The 6,920-nt window shown below is 39.5% G+C and overlaps 1 long non-coding RNA gene across 1 annotated transcript; it reads right to left on the reverse strand.

Annotated features, from left to right (window-relative positions):
• Positions 1–2,035: 2,035 nt before the first annotated feature.
• On the reverse strand, positions 2,036–5,298 carry LOC311513722. Its single transcript, XR_014709774.1, has 3 exons — positions 5,209–5,298; positions 3,657–3,719; positions 2,036–2,083 (listed from the first exon to the last, which is right to left on the reverse strand). It is a non-coding gene; the product is annotated as an uncharacterized lncRNA (long non-coding RNA).
• Positions 5,299–6,920: the final 1,622 nt, after the last annotated feature.

Raw genomic sequence — 6,920 nt, forward strand, 5'->3', positions numbered from 1 at the left:
TCTAGTTCAGATGACTGAAGCTGGGCAGTAAATTTCCTCTCCTCCCAATGCCATAGAGTGTTACACCTTTATTATATACACTAAGAGGGTTTGCCTTATTGGTCAGCTGGCCTAAATTGCTTTTTTTTAAAATGGAATATGTATCTTAAGTCCCCTTTCCTCTTTGTCCTCATCTAGAGTTGGGCATAGTATTTATTAATGAGTCATATTTGTTACACATTTAGCCCCTTTCCGGGTAGTGAATCATTTACAAACCAAGCCTGCTTTTCTCCTAATGTATTTGTAATTCATTAGCAGTTTCTGTACAGTTTGAACAAATAGTTTTCAGATTAGGGGTTGTTTGCTTTGCTGTTTCACTATTTATGTGAAGTTATTGCTCACCTAAGTCACAGGGTATATTCTGCTGCCTGATTTGATGGTGAAATATTTAAATTGCAGAATAACTAATAATGAATCATGCTCCTGCCTAAAAAGAAATATGCTCCATTTTGTGAAACTTTGAGGCTTCTCAGACATTCCCCCCATTTTCCCTGGATGTCTGAATCTGTAAATAATAAAAAAGTCTCCTGAAATCAAAGTTAGCAAAACTCAGCACTTTTATTTATGAAAACAAGCATAAATCGGTTCATTTGCTATTTGACCAGCTCTACACGGGTCTTTGTTAAACAGAGTGAGAAAGTCCTGTTTTAGGAGTGAAATAGAGAAGAAGGGTGCTTTTTTAAAGTGAACAGGTAGCAGATCCCTTTGAATTCCTCAATTTCTGCAATTAAAACGTTAGTTCTTGAAAACACTTTCTTTCCCTTGGTTAACCAGAAGATGCAGCACTATTAGCACAGACAGAGATGGAGCCCCTTTGAAATGTCACAGCACTGAGGGAAGCACAAAATGTCATATTCTGAGACACTTGTTATAGAATCTCACTTTTCCCAATCTTCATTTCATTTTCTAAACTACAACTGAACGGTGGAGCTGGGAGATCATACTCATTCTTGACAACTTTGAAGAGGAGGAAGAGGTAATGATCCCCCTTATTCTCTGCTAGTGTTCTCAGTCTAACAATACAAAGTAGAACATTTAAATAGCGTCTCTTGCTCACTGCTTCTCTCACATTCTCCCTTCATCCCCCACTTCTCTGCCATCCATCCAATTTATTCTTCTATCTTCTACTTTTATCCCTCTTCTCCTGCTTGGATTTTCAGGCTCTTTAAATTTCTTTAGTTCCCCACTAAATTTTCAAAGCATTGTGTGTGGTTTTAGCCACACAACTCCCATTAAAGTCAGTGGGAGTCATTAAAGTCCACAGGCTCCGTATTAAAGTCAGTGGGAGCTGTGCAGTTAAACCCCTCTGCAGAGCCATGGAGCTTTTTCCTTCTCCATGGTCTTTATTCAGTAGCTTCATTTGAGACTTTACTGAGGTTTAATGTCTGACTCGCTCTGCAGCTGGGAGCTGACATCACTATCTCAAGAATTCTAATTTAATGATAATGTTTCTCTTAGAACTAAGTCAATATTTCCGGTATTAATTAGATTTGATGGCTTTATAGTAGTGGGAAAACAGTTTCGGGTACAGGAAACACCAAACTGTGTTCAGAGCAACTGATATGACAATTTATCTTAAGGACAGATAGGATCAGCAGTGGAAAAGAGGGGGACCATAAATATAATTTGTTATAACTTGGGGAAAATATTAAAAGGAAGATAATTCTGTATGGGGGGAAAAAGAAACATTAGTTGGAAGCATCACAATCACATTGTACAGTGAAAGTGCTGCAAGATTTTAACTCTCTGAGAGAGACATGGGCATCATATTGCTGTTTTTATTACTATTAGGTTTTCAGCCCAAAGGATTGGGAGTTTTGGGTAATGGTGGGATAGACACTACTGGTAAAATTAATCCTTGCTATAATTTTACTGGACTCAATGGAATCACACTAGACATGAGTTAGGTGACGGTCCCATCTGTAAGAATGAGTGCTTCATTATTACACAAATTAAATTTTATTAATTATTATATGGAGTAAATTACCAAAGTCACCTCCATTTGGTCATTTTCTGTTACGTCTGGAGAAGAACAAGAGAGTATCTGTCATTAAAAAGAGGAACAAAGAGTCAGCCTAACTTCAATACATGGAAAGATACTGGAACAAATTATTAAATAATCAATTTGTAAGCACCTGGAGAATGATAGAGTTATAAGGAATAGCCAACATGGGTTTGTCAAGAACAAATCAGGCCAAACAACTTAATTTCCTTCTTTGACAGGGTTACTGGCCTAGTGGATGGGAGGAAGCAGCAGATGTGATATATGTTGATTTTAGTCAGGCTTCTGAAACAGTCCCACATGACATTCTCATAAGTAAACTAGGGACCTGTGCTCTAGATGAAATTATTATAAAATCAAATGCACATTCACAAAATGGGGGATATCTGGCCAGGTGGCAGTACTGCTAAAAAGGATCTGGGGGTTATAATGGATCACAAACTGAATATGAGTCAAGAATGTGATGCAGCTGCAAAAAAGATACTAATATCATATCGGGGTGTGTGTGTGTATCAACAGGAGTGTCATATGTAAGGCACAGGAGGTAATTTTCCCACTCTACTCGGCACTGGTGAGCCTCTGCTGGAGTACTATGTCCAATTTTGGCCCCACCTTTTTGGAAAGATGTGGACAAATTGGAGAGAGTCCAGAGGAGAGCAACAGAATGATACAAGGGTTAGAAAACCTGTCCTATGAGGAAAGGTTAAAAAACTGGGCACGTTTAGTCTTGAGAAAAGAAGACTGGGGGGTGGGGCTGCTAACACACTTCAAATATATTCAGGGCTGTTATAAAGAGGACAGTGATCAATTGTTCTCCATGTCTAATGAAGGTAGGACAAGAAGTAATGGGCATAATCTGCAAGAAGGGAGATTTAGGTGAGATATTAGGAAAATCTTTCTAACTCTAATGATAGTTAAGCTCTGGAACAGGCTTCCAAGGAAGGTGGTAGAATCCCCATCCCTGGAGATTTTTAAGAACAGGTTGGATGAACCTGTCAGGATAGTCTAGGTTTATTTGGCCCCGTCATGGTGCAAAGGGCTGGACTTGACATCTTGAAGTCCCTTTTAGCCCTAAATTTCTATTATTCTGGGTTACAAATATTAATGTGTTGCGGCAAGAATTACCCCAGCTCCTCATAACAAAAACCATTTAATAAGGGATGAAATGTGGTGATGACATAAAAACTCATGGCTCTGGCAGATGGATAAGTGAATAATGCTATTTGGGCTGTGAAAAGGGAGTCTATAGCAGAGAAGCTGGCATCCATGCATTCTTTTTTCCATAATAAAAGTCATTAAGCCAAATTCCCTACACTTACAAATTGACAAAACTCCCTTAAAGTCAGTGGAGCTGCACTAATTTACACTAGAAGAAGATCTGATCCATTACCTGTAAGGCTGGATATGGGTCATTTGGTTAAATTGTGTTTACTGCAGTGTAATTATTCTTAGACTCATGCAATATTCTAGCTGGATCTGCATGCCCTCTGTGCCCTTTCCTTGGCTCTGCTTATAACCACCTGGAGTTGTGCCTGTGCTTTATTTGCCTTTAAAGCTTGCCATTTTCTTCTGTCGTTAAGAAACTAATAGGAACATAAGAGAGAAAGTACGTTACCCCTGGCTTCAGATCCAGTGACTGCAGGAAGCAAGTGTGTTCAACAGCATCAGTGGCTGGGAGCTAAGGGAACAAAGATCTCTGCTTACAAGTCTAGATACCATTTCTCACATTTTAACTTTGTCTCTATTATTTCAATTTCCTTTTGGATTTAAGGCCTACTACCTTGTAAAGATTAGGAATCCCCTTCCCCTGGAAGGCCATAATAGCAAGCGAAGTCTTGGTTTCACCTTTATTCTTAGAAGCAGGAGACCATTTGACAAACACATTTTATTGCAGCATATTGCAATCTACATTGACATTGCTTGTGCCAATTAAGACTGAGAGTAAGAGCTGAACATCACTGAATATGGGTCCTGGTCAGGAGGCTCCTGAGTCTGTGTAGCAACAGGCAGATTTTTAGGATCAGCAGATGAGGAGTTAAGCATTTATGGTGGGCAAATTTATTAAAAAATACAAAATTAGCTCAGCTTTTGGCAGATTTTAACGCTCATCTGCTGTTTGCATCAGACCACACTAAAGAAACAGGAACCACAGCATCCCCAAGGAGCAGCTGGGAACAGAATGTTCAACCTCTTCAAGCCACTTTTTGTAGATTAACAAATCTACATCTATTTACACACATACAATACACACATATTTTGGGAAGGGGGGTGGCCATGCATTACATGTGCATTTTGTGTGTATGTGCATGCAAAGAGAATGAAGCATCTTGGGGAAAAACAGGAAAAAATCAGTTTAGAGAAAAATCTGCCAATTGATGATCTCCTTGTCCTGTTTCATCCCCTCTTTTTTTAGTGCTAGAGATATTTGTATTTAATCAAGATCTGTATTTAAGAGCTCATCTGCTGCCATTATCCAACATAATCCTGTCTGCAGGAACTGGTTGAACTAAATGCAAATAAACATACATCCAGTAGGGATTTCCAGAGGAGCTAAAATTCAGCCTTTGCTGAGGGCTAAAAGAAGGCATATACACCACTGAAGTCCCTTAGACTTTGTGCTGCCCATCTGTATAATGGTGAATTTCACTCAAAATAATTAGTATATATTATTTCTCCAGAGTCACAAATGTGCCCCCAGGATCTTACATTTGAAGTAGAGATAAGAGGCACAAGGGCTGTGGACAGCCACTGGAGCATTGTTGCCATCTCATTTTATCATGAGTCTCACAATATTTGGTGTTTTTCTTAAAGCCCAACCTCCTGGAGCCATACTAAATGATAATCTTGGCTTTCATTAAAAAAGTGTCGAGCCTTCATGGTTGCAGAGAAAAGCTGGAAAAAGCGACCCCCTAAAAGCTCAACAACCAGAAGGCAAATTAAAAGAAATAAAAATGAATTATTTTAAAAAATCTCATGATTTTTGTATTGTTGGGGTTGGCAATAGTGTTGGGGTTAGCAGTACACCACTGAACTCCAAGCTCTGAGGCCAGCCCATATTCTGTGTGTGTCATTGCTCTAAGAAACTCTGCTGAGAACACAAAGCTCATTTAATCTAAGAGCCACAGAGCCAGAGCAATAAGGATATAGTTCGGTCCTTTTACACCTACTTCTCCAGTGTTGCTGTAAAGGAATTGTGGTTTGTTAATAGAGAAGTTACTCCCTCTACTGGCAGCATGTAGGAGTTCAATATCAGCGCGGTCCACACTGGTGGGCTCCATTCTACTAAAAATCAGAGAAACAATATTATCGGTAAAGTTGTAAAATGTCTCCCAACAAAACCAAACTAGCACTTGTAGCATAAGGGCTTTAATGCTGCTGCTGCTACAGGATTTTATTCAAATAAAAAGGAGTAAAATCTCTGTTAGCTCTGTGTTTAAAATTGAAGGTCTTTGTTGTAATTTATAAACAGCTGATGTTCACATTCACAGCAGATGGGGCCAATTCAGGGATATTTGAGCTCACAACATACAGTTTTTGTGATGTAGCATATAGTAATTTGGCTGAGACCTCCTGACCCATCTCTCTCTATCTGACACTCACATTCATACTCTTTCTCACACATTTCACAGACAAGGGTCCACTGAATGGATTCAATGGGGCACCTGGGGAATTCCATTCCCAGCCTCTTGGATCAAATTGCAAGGTGCTTGTTAGTAATAATAGCAGCCATGCAGCAAGTCGGGGCTCGGAGGTGAGTTAAAGACTAGGGCTGCCAGAGCAGAAGAATGACTTTGGCCTGTCAGTGCCCCTCAAGCCAAAGAGCAGGCACAGCTCTCCTAGATAATATTTAGTCCTGCCTTGAGTGCAGGGCTCTGGACTAGAAGACCTCTAGAGGTCCCTTCCAGTCCTATGATTCTATGAATCTGTTGGCTGTGAACATTATTCCATTACTGTAAGAGCAGATGTTATTATGCACTGGTATCATGCTTGGAGTGTTTTTTCAGGAGTTATAAGGCCATGCTGTCTCTAGTATTATTAGCTTTTATTGTGCCCTCAGTGAGGCTAGGTTCAGGTCAGCCTTCTAAACAAGTGAATTCTGGAGGAAACTTCCCATTTAGAAATTGTTCTTTTTTTTTTTAAAGGGGGTAAGAGTTGGATGAAAGTAGGGGAGATATTGTTATGGGCCCTTTTTTCCATAAGGACAGAAGATTGAGCAAGGTGGATTGAAAGAACCACGGAAACTAGAATTTTAAAGTCTTAGGTGTGAAATGGATCTTAATCCAAGAAAAAAAAATCCTCGGGCCCAAGGAGATAAGATCAGGTGAAATGAAGAAGGAATCTTTACACCATAAAACTAAATCTGATTAATGAGACATACGGGTCACTTACATTAAAGCTGCAACTGGCGATAAATCATTTTTGAAATGAAGATCTGAAATATTCGTGTATTCCTGGCAAAATAGGCAGATGGAATTAAATGTATAATACTAACCCATGAAGATTATTTATACAGCCACCTCTCATATAAATCTGCTTCACCTTGGCCCTCAACCCCACTGAAAATTATAACTATTATCAAGGGCCTCATTAGAACACAGCAGAAAGTGGCCGGAGGATGAGTGGATTTGAAAGGCTCTTTGCTGTTGTACGTGCTGTAGGAGCCTTGCTATACCAAGATTATGGATTCAGTATTTAACAGAGCATATTCTAGAGGTAGAGTATGCAGGAAATGCCAACAGTCTTGTTGATATTCCCCCTGCCAAGCATTCCCTTTGTGGGGTTAAGTGCCGCTGTGCTTTTTAACTCAAAATGAAGTTTGTCGTTAGAGCCAGGCCAGAATTTGAGTTATGGTGGCATCTTGCTAAGTGGCAAATTAAAT

Source organism: Lepidochelys olivacea (assembly GCF_965140295.1).
Source record: "Lepidochelys olivacea isolate rLepOli2 genome assembly, chromosome: 27".
Taxonomy (NCBI): domain Eukaryota; kingdom Metazoa; phylum Chordata; order Testudines; family Cheloniidae; genus Lepidochelys; species Lepidochelys olivacea.